We start from the raw sequence: 16303 nt of genomic DNA, 5'->3' as shown, positions 1-16303 counted from the left end.
TAAAATGTTTAGGTGCTGCCCCAACATCCACAGCAGGGCTGGAGTCAGCCTGTGTAATGGTTGGCCCTGTTGCCTCTGATGGCTTCGGCATGCGCCCCTGGAAAGCCGAGGCTTTGAGGGCCCTGGCTTGCTTTGCTTGTCCTCCCGTGGTCCAGTGACAGAGGATGAGGTTGAGGGGGTCACAGGCAAAGGGGACTCCGAGGGAGAGGGCAAGATTCCTGACTGGATGGGCCAGGGATGTCCAGCGGCTACTCCTCCGTCCCTTGGGTGCCCAAGGGTCCCAGCCTGACTCCTTGAGGGGAAGGAGCAACTGGAGGGTGTTGTGCCCAGTTTCCCTCTCACATTTCACTGCAGGAACTCACCCATGGCTACCACGATGGAGCGCAGGTCTGAACACACCTCCGTTTTCTGCTAGACTAGGGTCTCCATGGCTTCCACCATCCTTCCTATGGAGACCTCCATGCGCGCACATGTGGACACCATTTCATCAGGGACCGGATGGACACACTCCTCCCTGTTTTGTCCTTCCCTCTTTTTTTAAATTGTGGGGTTACATTTGCCACCCTCCAATCCACGACAGTTTCAGAACCTACAGAATTTTGGAAGATGACAACCAACACACCCACAGTTTTCATGGCCACCTCCTTTAATACTCTGGGATGTAGATTATCAAGCCCTGGGGGTTTATCAGCTTTCGGTCCCATTAATTTTTCCAGCACTGGTTTTTTAGCAACAATAATTTCCTTTAATTCCTCCTTCTCACTAGACCCTTGATTCCCTAGCATTTCTGGGAAGTTATTTATGTCTTCCACCATGAGGACAGAACTAAATTAATTGTTTAATTGCTCTGCCCTTTCCTTGTTCTCTATTACAAATTCTCCTGTTTTGGACCGATCATTTTCTTCCTACATACTTATAGAAGCTTTTTACAGTCCGCTTTTATGTTCCTTGCAAGTTTACTCTCATAGTCTATTTTTCCCCTCTTAATCACTTTGTCCTCCTTTGCTGAATTCTAAACTGCTCCCAATCCTCAGGCTTGCTACTTTTTCTCGCAACTTTATACGAATCCTCTCTGGATCTAATACTATCCTTAATTTCTTTTGTTAGCCATGGTTGGGCCACTTTTCCTGTTGTGTTTTTGTGCCAGAAAGGAATGTAAAGCAATGCATATATTCGTTCCTTAAATATTAGCCATTGCCTATCCTTTTAATGAAGTTCCCCAATCTATCTTAGCCAACTCACACCTTATGCCTTCATAGTTTCCTTTGCTTAGATTTAGGACCCTCATTTTGGAATGGACTACTTCACTTTCCAAGCTAAGGAAGAATTCTATCCTGTTATATTACTGTTCCCTAAAGGACCCCACACAACAAGGTTATTAATTAACCCCTTCTCATTGCAAAAAGACAAAGCTCTGTTCCCTAGTTGGCTCCTCAGCATACTGGTCTGAAAGACCATCTCGTACACACTCCAGGAATTCATCTGCCACAGTATCATTGCTACTTTGGTTTGCCCAGTCTATATGTCGATTACAGATTACTGTAGGACCCTTGTCACATGCATCTCTAATTTCCTGTTTAATACCATCCCCTATCTCACCACTATTGTTTGGAAGTCTATAGACAACTCCCACTAATGTTTTCTGCCCCTTGTTGCTTCTTAGCTCTACCCGGACTGATTCTACATCAGAATTTTCTGAGCCAATATCCTCTCACTATTGTACTGAGTTCATCCTTAACTAACAACACCGCGCTACCTCCTTTTCCTTTTTGCCTGTCCTTCCTAAATATCGAATACCCTTGGATATTCAGTTTCCAGCCTTGGTCACCCTGGAGCCATGTTCCTGCAATCGCAATCATGTCGTACCTGTTTACATCTATTTGAGCTGTTAATTCATCTACCTTATTGCGAATGCTCCATGCATTCAGATCCAGTGCCTTTCATCTTGTCTTTTTACACATTTTCTTTGTACTATGGCTCTATTTGCTACGAGTCCCTGTCTCCTCTGCCTTCCACTTTTACTTTTCACTTTCCTGACTTTCATTTCTATCTTTGTTTCCCTATCTTACGTCTCCCTGCTCAGGTTCCCATCCCCCTGTCTTTCTAGTTTAACCCCTTCCCCACAATACTAGTGAATACTCCTGCAAGAATATTGGTCCCGTTCCTGCTGGGTTGCAACTTGTGCACGTCCCATCTTCCCCAGGATTGGTCCCAGTGCCTCAGGAATTTAAATCCATCCCTCCTACACCATCTCTCCAGCCACACATTCAGTCTATTCTCCAATTCCTGATCTTGCCAGCATGTGGCGTTGGGGGTAATCCTGAGATTACTACCTTTTGAAGTCCTGCTTTTTAATTTATTTTTCCTAGCTCCCTATATTTTGCTTTCAGGACCTGATCCCTGTCGTTGGTACCGACATGGACCATGACCTCTGGCTGTTCACTCTCCCCTTCAGGATGTCCTGCAGCCGCTCAGTGATATCCTTGACCCTGGCACCAGGGAGGCAACGTACCATCCTGATGTCACATCTGCAGCCACAGAAACGTCTATGTGTTCCCCTTACGATAGAATCCCCTATCGCTATTGCTGTCCCACTCTTTTCTGCCACCCTCCCCCCGCCATGCAGTTAAGCCACACATGGTGCCACAGACTTGGTTTCTCAGGGGAATGCAGCGAGAGCCATCTCCCCCATCTTTCCCCAAAGCGGAAAATCTGTTAGAGAGGGAGATGGACCCAGGGGACTCCTACACTACCTGCCTAGTGCCTTTACTGTATCTGGCAGTCAACCATTCCCTTTTTGCCTGTGACCACCTCACTGTACATGCTATCCACGAAGATCTCAGCTCTGCAGATGCTCCACAGTGACTCCAGCCATTGCTCCAGGTCCAAAATGCAGGTTTCAAGTAGCTGCAGTTGGAGACACTTATTGCACATGTGGTTACCATGGACACTGGGAGTGTCCCTGACTTCCCATATTGTACAGGAGGAGCATACCATGTGACCGAGCTGCCCTGCCATGACTTCCCCTTAAATAACTCACTTTACTTTTACTTCCTCTAGTTTAAAGAATATTAAAGACAGTCAAAATACTCACCATGTCCTATTCACCAAGGCCGCTGCTCTTCTTTCTGAGGAAAGGTAGAAAATGTAAGGATCACCTCCTTCCCTCTTCACTGAACTCCGTCACACACTCACCAAATTCCAACTGAAGCAGTCAAATGCAGCCCAAGACAGCATTCAGTGCAGACAAGGCAGCACTGTAGATGGCTTACATTTTTGCTCCCTGAATCTAACTTCTGAAAACCTGTTTAATCTAGTTATCCAATTAACTAGTTGCAAGCAGAGCCTGAATGAACCCTGTTTTAAAGCTGGACTAAAACTCACCTTCTCCCAACCCAAAGAGCAACTTTTAGTTAACTGCTTAGTTAAAGAAAGACTAGACTGTAGAAAGAAATTAACCCTTAACTTAAGTTAACCCTTAACACTCCCTCACTCACCAACCTCCAAATGAAGTACTCAAATGGAGCCCAAGACAGCACTCAGTGCTCCCCCGCCTTCTGCTGACTCTCCATCATGAGTTGGAAGGCCGAATGCAGAGGCTTGTCATCTGACTCGGACTCACAGAGTGCTCTTCCCCAGCTGTCCCTTGAGTGCTTGGCAGAATCTGCCTCCTCCTGCTGTGGATATATGTCCATGTGGTGACCACCAGATTGTGAACTCAAGCCTGTTCTAGATTTAAGTCCCACCAAGGTGTGTATCTCTGCACTGATGGAGGGTGTGGGTAAGCACTGTGATGGGCCTTCCAGGCTGCTTATTTCCAGCTCTTCAATGGAGGAGGTGTCCTCTTGGCTGGAGGTGAGGACGTGGATGGAGCTGAGGGACTGGCTGGCTGAGGATGTCGGTTGCTTGGCAGAGCTCCCTGTGAACCAAAGTAGAGATAATTAGTGCATGGCAGCAGAGTCAAAAGCAGGAGAGAGAGAACACCCATATTTGCCTTGAAGGAAGTATGACGAGGATCCTCATGTGGGTGTTGCGGTCAGTGGGTAAAACGTCCTTTTTCCCGCCTGCTACCCCACTTAGTGCAAATCTGGGACGATTCCGCCCAATATCTTCTTATGTGGCTTGGTGCCACACTTTGTTTTATAATGCTCCTCTAAAGCACCTTGAGATGTTTCATTACGTTAAAAGCACTATTTAAGTTGTTGTTGTAAAGGTAACCTCAGCAAGGATTTCACTATTTCTCTTTTTTCTGGTTCTATTGCTAATAATCTGGCGATCATTTGTCTTGCCAAAAAAAAAAATCAAAATGACCGAGTAACTTACGGGGAGGAAACAGGTCATAAACAGTAGAAATTGGAAATGGCAAGAGAAATTGCCAGGAAAATCCAATATATCAGTGGTCTTCCGATAAAAACAACAGTTAATATACCAAGAGTAGAACTGGGTTTGTATAGCTACAGCTAAAACATGAACCCATCTTTCTCTTCCAGCTGTTGACTAGCCTACTGTGCATTTCCAAATTCTTCTTTTCTATGTTTGAGTAATAGAACTGATTGTTGGTTAAGATACATACAGACATGGGTTTCTGCAGTTCACCCAGCATCGCTTGTGTTCAGGGCAAATCAGTTTGGTAAAAGGGAATGTCAAACAGACAATAGGCCCCTTGTTTGCATTTTTCAGGCATGATCCCTGGATGCCTCATTTACCAATATGGTGGACGACACACTTCCAGCTCAGAATGTGTGCGTATATGTGTCCTCCATAATGGACGTTCACAGCGTCATTGAATTCTAGGTCAATGTCTCCTTTGGCTCATGTAGATTTTAGCCTAATTACATTTATTGTGCAGTGCCTTGGGACATTTTTCTAGGTTAGAGCTGTAATTTAAATGCATGTTATTTTTGGTAGTTGAACTGATAACGCATTTAAAATGCGCCAGTTAATGGTATGGCTTTAAAATGATGCATAAAGAAATATCACATAAAATGTTACATTGCATGCAGCCAGAGGAAGTTAAACCCCAAAGCTTTTAAAATGAGAGATTAAAGGTGCTTTTATGCCATTACTAGAGTCATTATTTGTATTATTTTCATGAGTGACAGTTAGAAGGAAGGCTTGTGTGGTTGCCATCTTTTATTGCTAATAAAAGTTATTCGTCAAATTTGTTGCAATGTTATCAATACAGGCAAGAAGAAAAACCATCGATGGTAGAAATCTGAAAGAAAAGCTCAAAATGCTATAAATGCACAGCAGGACAGTTAACCTTTGAATAGGAAAGATAGATGAATATTGTAGGTGAGAGACTTTATAAGAGCTGAAGGGTCTCATCCAAAATGTCAATCTGCCCTTTTCTGTGGTTGACTGGACCTGCTTGTTTTTTCTTCCCCCAGTACTTTTAAGAAATTAGTGAACGGTTTTAAATCACACTAACGGAAGTTTCCATAAACATTTGTACAAGTGGTTTTTCAGGATCCATAGCGCAGAATGCATTTTGACTGCAACTGCTTCCAGGGGGATAATCAGATGCAGACGATGTTTGGGTTTGTTGATTTTAATTCAATAAAAGCTGTGCCACTGGTACTAATGTGGACCACAACCGCTAGCTGTACCCTCCCACCTCAGGGTGCTCTGCAGCCTTTCAATGACATCTTTGACCCTGGCAAAAGAGAGGCAGCATGCTGTACTAGATTCACATCTGCGGCCGTAGCGATTGTTATCTGTTCCCCTAACTACCGAATCTCCTATTGTTCTTCCAGTTTACTTCATGCCCAACTATACAGCTGAGCCAAGTGTTTTGCCATGGATTTGGCTGTGGCTGCACTCTTCAGACGAACCGTGGCTTTCATCAGCATTCAGAACTGAATACAGGTTGGAGACTGAGGCGCACTCAGGGGACTCATGCACTCCCTGCCTATTTCTTCTTGAGTTCCTGCATGCTCTGTAGCTGTGGAGTGACCACATCTATAAACATGTTATCCACAAAGTTCTCAACCTTGTCGATGCGCCACAGAGACACCAGCTGCTGTTCAAGGTCGAGCTACTGCAGCTGATGACACTTTCTGCACATATGGTTATCCAGCACACAGGAAATGTCCCGGAGTTCCCACATGGAACAGCATGTGCATTCCAGAGGTCAGAGAAGCCTTGCCATTCCTCTATATATTAGATAATAAACTTAACTACTTAAAAATTAAAGACTCACTTGCTTCTTCTGTAGTCATATAAATATGGGGGGGGTTAATTTAAATGCTTGACTTAATCCTTCTTGTCAAAAAAATGAATTTTTAAATTTCCCAGCTCCTTTGACTAATTTCCTAACTTTGGAGAAAGGGAAACAAAGCTACACCATTCACCAGCTAATCAATTCATGGCTTTCTTGTCATGTCAAACTTTGACTTATTTTCTTTCTCAATTCAGTGATCCTGACCTACTTCACAGTGGTCCTGATCTACTTCACGGTGGTCCCGGTCTGCTTCACGGTGATCCTGACCTACTTCACATTGATCTCAATCTGCTTCACAGCGATCCTGTCCTGCTTCATGGTGATCCCGACCTGCTTCACAGTGATTACCATCTGCTTCATGGTGATACTGACCTTCTTCATGGTGATCCCGACCTGTTTCACAGTGATCCCGACCTGTTTCACAGTGATCCCGACCTGTTTCACGGTGATCCCGATCTGTTTCACGGTGATCCCGATCTGTTTCATAGTGATACCAACCTGCTTCACGGTGATCCCAACCTGTTTCACAGTGATCCTGACCTGTTTCACGGTGATCCCGATCTGTTTCATAGTGATACCAACCTGCTTCACGGTGATCCCAACCTGTTTCACGGTGATCCTGACCTGTTTCACGGTGATCCCAACCTGTTTCACGGTGATCCTGACCTGTTTCACGGTGATCCCAACCTGTTTCACGGTGATCCCAACCTGTTTCACGGTGATCCTGACCTGTTTCACGGTGATCCCAACCTGTTTCACGGTGATCCCGACCTGTTTCACGGTGATCCTGACCTGTTTCACGGTGATCCCAACCTGTTTCACGGTGATCCCAGTCTGCTTCGCAGTGATCTTAACTTTCTGCACATTTCTCCTGGTCTCATTTAATTCACTTGAGGCTTACAAGAATGGCCGTGGCGGGGTTGCCAGCAGTTTCCTGGGTGGCAGGCGGATCCACCACCTTGGCTATTGAATTCAGCCCCTAAGGTGCTATGGACCTAAATCTGGAAGGTGGGATTAGGCTGGATAACTCTTTTTTGTCTGGCACAGACACAACGGGCTAACTGTCTTCAGTTGTACTGTAAATATCTATGATTCTAGAATTATCCTTCAGAACTCCCAGTTGGAGCACACTAAGAAAGTGGCTCCACAAAAGAGTCATCTCATGGACCTTAAATGTTCTTTATTGTTACTTTGTGCAGTTAAAATATACAGCTATGTTTTAGTTTTCAGTAGGTACAGGAGCCACTATAGAAAATAGGACACAAACCTCAATTTATCTCAGCATTTACAGAATGTATGTGAGCAGAACTGTCCAAAAGCTAACTCCAGGAACCAAATTTGTGCAAAAAAAAGCAATCACAGGAATCATGGTTATTTTATTAGGAAAACATTGTGCTATTGAAAGTGATCCCACTGACTGAGTGATTCCACAAGGATTCTACTCTATATTCTGTTCAAAAGATTCAGTTTGTGCCTGCTCCAGATAAACAGTGAAGAATGACAACAGACTCTGGCAGCATATTCTCAGCCTTGAAATACTGAGCAACTATTGACCCTGATATGAAACTATAAATATAATTAAGGCAGAAGGACACCTCCATCAGCCACTCACTATGACTATTGCGCTTATTGTATATCACAAACGTGGTGCATGACAACATGATTTTAAAAAATTAAAATATATTGATATTGTATATTAACATTGTCGGTAAGTCAGCATATTCCATTTCAAATTGCATTGAAAATCCCTATGTCAATGGTCCTCATTTACTTCTCAATTTTTTATTTGATCAGTGTCTGCAATTACCTGCAATACTTGTTATACTTTTACATGGCATTGTGATAGCTGTTTTAAATGTCGTGCAATATTAGCTGCTAACACAGGGAGGCTCCACTCTTCCTTTAGGTTCTCAATGCAGCCATCCCTTGATCAGTGTTCTGAATGTTTTGCTAAAAAACAGCACGCTATGTGAAAATCAGTTTCCCAAGGAAAGCAGGTAGGTTACGTCCCTGACCTGTATTTTTTTACATTAAAAACCAACTGCCTTGAACCTAACTAGCCCCCAAATCCTCTTTCTACTTAACTGTTTTTACTACTTACTGTTATTACTATAGTACAGTGAACTTTGAGTTATCTGGCATTTTACCAACCAGAATTCTCTGCTAACCAGAATTTCTGTTGTTCCCTTTATACAAATCATCACTTTACCAACCGGGATCAATCCTGAAGTTATCTGGAACCCGTAGCTGTATACTGTATTATTTCATATTTTAATTTATGATTCAGTGCACAGTTGAAGATTAGAATTAAAAACAATACAGTTCTTCTCTTCCTGAGTACTTGCATTATAAGTTCATGCTTCAAGTATTGCGCTGTATTCTATTGGTAAATGGAACAACACTAACCGGCATTTCTGATTAACCGACACCACCCATTCCCCACACATACTGGATAATAAAGATTTTACAGTACATACTTTCTGCTCTTTCAACTCACTTCCCACTTGCTGATTTCTGCCCCCTCACTCTCTCCCGCTAGCAACTTCCCTCTCCATTCCATTTGCTCCATCCCACTGCCCCTCGCTCTCTATCCCTCTCCCTCATTCCCTCCCATTTGCTTCCCCTCTCCTGATCCCCTCACTGCTTCCCTCTCGCCACCCCTCGCTCAAGCCCTTGTTTCATAGTGAGAGTTCGGGAGAGGAGTGGTGATCGAGGCAGCAAGAGTGGTGGTGAGCGGGAAGCAGCAAGGGGTTCGGAAGAGGGAAGTGATGAGTGGGAGGGAGTGAGGATATTGGGAGAGGTGGTGAGTGGAGTGAGAGAAAAGTGGCAAGTGGAAGGGAGTGAGGGGGTTGAGAGAGGGAAGCGGCATGCGGGATGCAGTGAGGGAGAGGGAAGCAGTGAGCAGGAGTGAGCTGGGAGATAGAAGCAGCAAGCAGGAAGCAACAAGGGGGCTGGGAGAGAGGGCGGGAAATGTTTAAAAAATAGTTTTGAGTGTGTGCAGTAACTGCATTTAAACAAAAGTGGAGGTAGCACTATTCGGTTAAGTTCCCTAATTTACAAACTGCGCTAAAAAGCAATGCTCCCAAAATTTTTCCATTTTTTTTTATTCATTCACGGGATGTGGGCATTGCTGGCTGGACCAGCATTTAATGCCCATCCCTAATTGCCATTATTTAGAGGGCATTTAAAAGCAAACTACATTACTGTTGGTCTGGAGTCGCATGTAGGCCAGACCAACCAGATGGGCTTTTACAACAATCAGCAATGGGTTTCATGGTCATCATCAGACTTTTAATCCCAGATTTAAACTGGATTCAAATTTCACCATCTGCCATGGTGGGATTCAAACCTGGGTCCCCAGAGCAATACCCTGGGTCTCTGGATTACTAGTCCAGTGACAATACCATTATGTCACCGCCTCTCCATTATGACCCCATTTTAATGTCTCAGACTTCGTGTTGGGGGTTAAGAAGACTGTTAAGCAGCAGGAGGGGAAGGGGTTGAGCTCCCCCTCCTTCACCCCCATCTCCTTCATCCCCCATCTCCCTCTCCTTCACCCCCATCTCCTTCATCCCCCATCTCCTTCATCCCCCATCTCCATCTCCTTCACCCCCATCTCCTTCATCCCCCATCTCCTTCATCCCCCATCTCCATCTCCTTCACCCCCATCTCCTTCATCCCCCATCTCCCCCCCATTACCTCCCCCCATTTGCCCTTCTTCACCTCCCCATTTCCCCCTCCTTCACCCTATTTCCTTCATTCCCCATCTCCCTCTCCTTCACCCCCATCACCTTCACCTCCCCATCTCCCCTTCCTTCACCCCCATCTCCTTCATTCCCCATCTCCCCCTCCTTCACCCCCATTTCCTTCATCCCCCATCTCCCCCTCCTTCACCCCCATCTCCTTCATCCCCCATCTCCCCCTCCTTCACCCCCATCTCCTTCAACCCCCATCTCCTTCATCCCCCATCTCCCATTCTTTCACCCCATCTCCTTCACCCCCATCTCCTTCATCCCCCATCTCCCCCTCCTTCACCCCCATCTCCTTCATCCCTCATCTCCCTCTCCTTCATCCCTCCATCTCCTTCATTCCCCCATCTCCTTCATCCCCCATCTCCCATTCTTTCACCCCATCTCCTTCATCCCCCATCTCCTTCATCCCCCATCTCCCTCTCCTTCACCCCCATCTCCTTCATCCCCCATCTCCTTCACCCCCATCTCCTTCACCCCCATTTCCTTCATCCCCCATCTCCCCCTCCTTCACCCCATCTCCTTCATTCCCCCATCTCCCTCTCCTTCATCCCTCCATCTCCTTCATTCCCCCATCTCCTTCATCCCCCATCTCCACCTCCTTCACCCCCATCTCCTTCATCCCCTCTCCTTCACCAAAGACAAGGTTTCTCCAAAATAAATGAACACCTACTACTAAGGTTTTGCAGCAGCAGCAATGGGGCCTCAGAAATCAGGCGAGGGCCCCCAATAAAAAAAAACTCAAGGATTTAAAGGGGCCTCGCAGGTTTTAGAAACCATTCCAGCCTTTACAGCAGTCATTGCTACCTCAGAGCTGATGACCTCATAATCTCATATCACCACTCCACTGGGGGTCACGACCCCCAGTTTGGGATGGCCTGCTGTAAAGGCTTCAATTCTTATTTATCTAATCTCACCAATGGAGGCCATGTTCCTTATTTATTTACTTAATTTCCTGATGGAAGGCCTGTTTTATTTATTTAGAATCCGCCTGAAAAACCACCATTTACAGCCAAAGAAAAGTCAGTTTTTAGTAGGATAGATTGACCTCTCATTTAAATCCTGCAGCACAACAATGGCAAAAAAATTACCTGCACACGATAGGTGGTTAGATCATGGCCTCAGGGTGTCTCACATTGGGCTTGCATTCAGGACGACTGGGAGTCCAGACAAGGATAGACTAAACTTGCTTTAGAATATAAAAGGAAGGAAAACTACTTGCCTTGTTTGGTCTCGTCTTCCTGTCAGGTAATGACTGCTCCCCACCTGACAGAACTCAGACCTGAGTTAAAATTGCAATCAGTTCTTAATGATACCATGGGCACATATAAAGAATGACTCTGCCAGCTTTGGGTGGGTATCCTTGTCGCCTGCTCAGGAATGCAGGTTAAAATTGCGAACTGTGAAATCCTGGTGGGTAAGTAATTTGGGAAATTCTAATGCACACCTGCCGAGTCTCCACTGGGTGAGAAGGGGTAGAATCACTTCCATTATAACTCAAGGACACTGCATTAGCTGCTTAGGGTGGAATTTTCCCAGATTTGCACTAAGTGCGGTAGCGGGCAGGTAAAATGATGTTTTACCTGCTGGCCGCTACGGCGGGTTTTCATACTGTATCGCCCCAAACCCACCTCATTCTTTATGCATTCCCGGGACACATGCTGTTTCCATGGCAGGTGGGCTGTCATTTACCTGTCGGCCACCACCCTGCCACCGTATCTCGCCAAGTACCATTTTTAAAGTCCAGCCACAAGCACAGGGCTCATTGCTTCCAACTCACCACTGCTGCACAGACGACATGGCCAGCAAAGGAAAAAAGACCACAGCACCCCCACTTCAACGACGGTCCCTCAAGCGACTGCTGGATGCTGTGGAGGCTCACTGGGATGTCCTGTAACCCAGCTCTGGCCGGATGGGCAGCAATGTGACCAATCCAGCTTGGGAGGCGATGGCAGCAATGGTCAGCGCCAACGCCCTTCAGAAGAGGACAGCCACCCAGTGCCGCAAGAGGATAAATGATCTCCTCCGTTCTGCCAGGGTAAGTCACTCTTCTCATCACTCTAACTCACACACTCACAATCCCAACACACACCAACAGGGTCCTCACTCACTGCCAGTTCAAGGGACATCACCATTCACTCTTTCATACACATTGTCATTGTTCTCATCCTGTCCATGGGACCACTCACCACACACACAGGCCAGGCATACTTATCATCTGGCCTGGCAGGCATCTTACTCATTCTTTCTCCATCTCTATCCATGTAGGACAAGCTGGCACACAACAAGAGAGAGAGGTCGCAGACCTGTGGAGGGATGCCCAAAATCAAAGCCCTCACAGACTTTGAAAACAGAGCCATCCAGCTGGCCGGCCACGATCTGGGCCAGTCCTGTGCTGACGGTGAGGTCGGTGCTGCTCTACCAAGTGAGGTTCCAGCAGTGCAACATCTATCAGACAACCATGCCGCGAGTGATGTGTCCTGTTTCACAGGCCATTGCCATACTCTAATTATCTCCTCTTGCTTTCGCATCTGCCAAACAGCCAACAGAGTCCATGACCCAGGGCCTCCAGTCAAGCTCTGAAGAAACCTCTGGAGAGGAATCTGGAGGCACCCTCCCTGAAGTCCCATCACAGCGCTCAGCCACACCCCCCACCAGTGCAGAGACACACACCTCGGTGGGACCTAGCTTTCGAGTAGCCCCAAGATCAAAATCTGGTGAGCACATCGCACTGTCTGATCCGCGGCAGGTGGCAGCAGGGACTTCCCAAGTATCCAGCACTTGGAGGACTGCTGGAGGCCAGAACATTGCTGAGTCCAAGTCAGATGATGAGCCTCTGGACTCGGTCATGTCACAGTTGCTGGAGCTCCAAAGGCAAGCTAGGGAACATCAGGAAGGGATGTCCGCTGCACTCCTCAGATTGCAAGGCACGATGGAGGAATCCGCCCACCTTCAGGCTGAGGTGATAGCGCCGGCATGGCATACAGCAGGACCCCGAAAGCATGCTGGGGCTCTCCAAGTCTCGGCCTTCCAGAGGATGCCCGCCAAAGTCATCACAGACAGGGCGTCACAGTCAGCAGGCTGCCTCCACCTCCGCTGTGGATGTTCGGGGAGCAACAAGACGTAGCAGCAGGGTTAGGAAAGTTAAGGAGAATTAACTCTTTTGGAGTCAACCAATTAAACTAAATTAACAAAATGAGGGACAAAAGTTAAAGAGAATTAGTTGCAAAGCCTGGACAGGGGTGTTAATCACTTGTACATACTGTTCACTATTGTCAATAAACTCCAAAGAATGTCTCCCTGCCTGTGGCTCCTTGTTCTGATGAGCAGTGTTCTTGTCACTCAGATGTGAAACCTTTCTGCACAAGATTAAGGTGGTTGTCTCAGTCCAGGTCTTCTTCCCTGTGCTCAGTGCAGCCTTCAGACCAAAGTGATGGTCTGGCCTCACACACCCTGGAAACATTACTGATGCCTGCACCTCGGCGATGCTTGTCATTGTTGCCAGAATGTAGTGGGCAGGCGCCACTGAGTTCTCTCATTCTCTTGATGTGCTCTGAGCACCTTTATGGAGGGGCTGTCCCCCATCTCTTCAGCATCTGTGACCTCTGATGCTGTGCTCCAGCTCCTGAAGGGCTCAGGTGCTGAAGGCGGACAAAGCATCAGAACATCTGAATTTTCATGGCTGCGTCTCTATGATATGACTCTGATCATGGAGCTCAAGCGAGCTTCCCTTTGCCAGACAGGAGTCAGACATTCTTAGAGGCGATGTGAAGGTTTATGGAGTATGCTCACTGCATGTCGTCATCATCCTCCTGCAATCGAGCGACTATTAGGGCCTCCACTCATCTCCATGACAGGAGCATTCCCACAGAGGGTATTCATGCTGCTATAAGCCAGACTGGAGTCAAACGTTCACAAGTACAATGTGAGGATCTACAGGGCCACCTCACTGCATGGCGTCATCATCCTCCACAAATCTAGCAGCTAAGAGGGCCTCCCGAGTGTGCCTGCCTCATCTAGATAGTGCAAGGGCCTCATCCCCACCATCGTCGCCTCCAAAAACCTCCTCAGCCTCATACACATTGGCATCCTCCTCATCGGAGGGGGTGTGCAGCTCCTCCATCTCCTCTTCAGGCTGCTCATCTCCCTGTTGCAGCGCCAGGTTGTAAAGGGTGCAGCAGATGACGATGATGTGTGACACCCTCTGTGGACTTAATTGCAGGGTTCCACCAGACCGGTCCAGGCAACGGAACCACATCTTCTGCATCCCGATGGTCGGCTCCACCCAGTTGTGAGCTGCAGAATGAGCCACATTATAGCGTCGCTTTGCTGCAGTCTGAGGCCGCCGCACGGGTGTCATCAGCCACAGCCTCTGTGGGTAGTCCTTTATCTCTGAGGAACCATCCGGCAACTTCTCTGGACCCAGGAAGACTCCAGAGATCTGTGACTGACTGAGGATGTAGGCGTCATGCACATTCCCTGGAAACCGTGCACATACCTGCAGGATGTGTTTATGGTGGTTGATCCCAACTGCATGTTCAGTGAATGGAATCCCTCGCAGTTGATGTAGTCCACCATGGTGACAGAGACCCAAGCGCCACATGTGTGCAGCCAATTGCACCCTGCACCTGTGAAAACCCCAAGATCCTGGAGAATCCAATGACCCTTGCATCCTGACTGTCACGGTCCCGGGCGAAATGCACAAAATTGTGTGCCCTCGAGAAGATGGCATCTGTGACCTCATGGATGCATTAGTGGGTGGTGGTTTATGAAATCCCACTGAGGTCACCTGTGGAGCCCTGAAAGGAAATAGAAACTGAACACCACAGTCACTTTCACAGCCATTGGCAGTGGATGCCTCCATGTCCCCTTGGTGCCAAGTCCTGCAGTAAGTTGCGACATGCGCAGTTATTGCGACACTAGTTCTCAGTCATCTACAGGAATGACAGGCGGTGTCTACAGACCCTGGGTGTCACTAGGCACCGACCAGCCTCAGCTCGCTGTCGCTCCTGGGCAGTGTGTGCGGGAGCCCCTGCTGCCCCTTCTTCATGAGGTTGCTGCTTCTGCCTTTACGCAGCCAGGTGCCTCAGTCGCTCTCTCCTGCGTCTTCACCGCTCTCGGTAGGCCATCAGGCACACAGCTAGGTCACCAGGTTCCATGCTCCTAACGTGGTCCTCCTGTTGCATGAAAGAGAGAGAGATGTGGGTAGCATGGGTGTGCTTAGCACCTTTCCTGGCCCTGTGTGACTGCCCCTTAATGCTTCCCGGAGAGTGCTGGTCACCCCTCGGATGGCCATGGATGAGTGCGCTGCATGGCTACTCTGTCAACCTGGTCCAAACCAGGATGCTGAGATTGCAAAAGGCTGTGAGCGCCTCCAGCAGTGACTGCTACATGGCCAGCATTGGCGAGGAGATTGTACAACGTGTGCAATCCAACTGCTCCGCAGTCCAACAAAGTGGTCGCAGACTTGCAGTCTGTGCTGAGGGAGCTGGGGCGGGGGGGGTGGTGCGGGGGTGGTAACATCTGGAGTGCTTGGTGGCCCTTTGGTGCCTCTGCATTGCTTGCGTGGGTGGGTAGTCAAGGAGCCTGACCCCAATCATATCACTGTGGCTGTGCCTGAACTGTCTCAGTTGCTGAGGAATGGTCAGTTTATACAAGTGTCCCTACTGTGTGGCCACTTCCCTCGCCTACCCTGCCCCTCGATTTCTTGTGCACGGGATTCAATTTCAGGGCAGCAGTTGCCTCCGCTCCCAACAACAGTGGACTTTTAATGATATGCTGATGTACTACAATGAGCTCCCCGACGACCATTGGCAGGAAACGTGGCCCGTCTTTAGCGGGCTGAGCGGACGATCGCGACCTGCCTCCCGTTATCATGAAACCAATCGCGCCATATTGTTTGCGCTTGCCACCTACCACACCCGCTGCCAGCGGGCATGGAAAATTCCGCCCATAGTCACATATTCCTGTTTGGGCACAATTCATTGTATGTGGTCTTTCAACTTAGTATGTCAAGATTAATTCTCTGCTAAGAAAGAGAAAAATAAACTCGTATTTCTATAGCATCTTATCATATCCTTGGGACGTACTCCACAACTAATGAATTGCCCCTGGAGTGCAGCCACCATTATGCAGGCAAACACAGCAGCCAATTTGTTTGCTGCAAGGTCTCACAAACAATAGTTTTGAAAGGTTATGGAAAAGGCAAGGCAATGGAACTGAAGCAATAGAATTTTTTTAATGCAACAAGATTTATTGAAACATTTCTACAAAATTGTAAAGAAATATGACTTTATTAATAAAGCACTTTAATGATGGCGTCCAGTAGACT

The sequence above is a fragment of the Cetorhinus maximus genome, chromosome 17, assembly GCF_964194155.1.
Source record: "Cetorhinus maximus chromosome 17, sCetMax3.hap1.1, whole genome shotgun sequence".
NCBI classification, from domain to species: Eukaryota; Metazoa; Chordata; class Chondrichthyes; order Lamniformes; family Cetorhinidae; genus Cetorhinus; species Cetorhinus maximus.
This window is presented reverse-complemented; position numbering follows the sequence as displayed.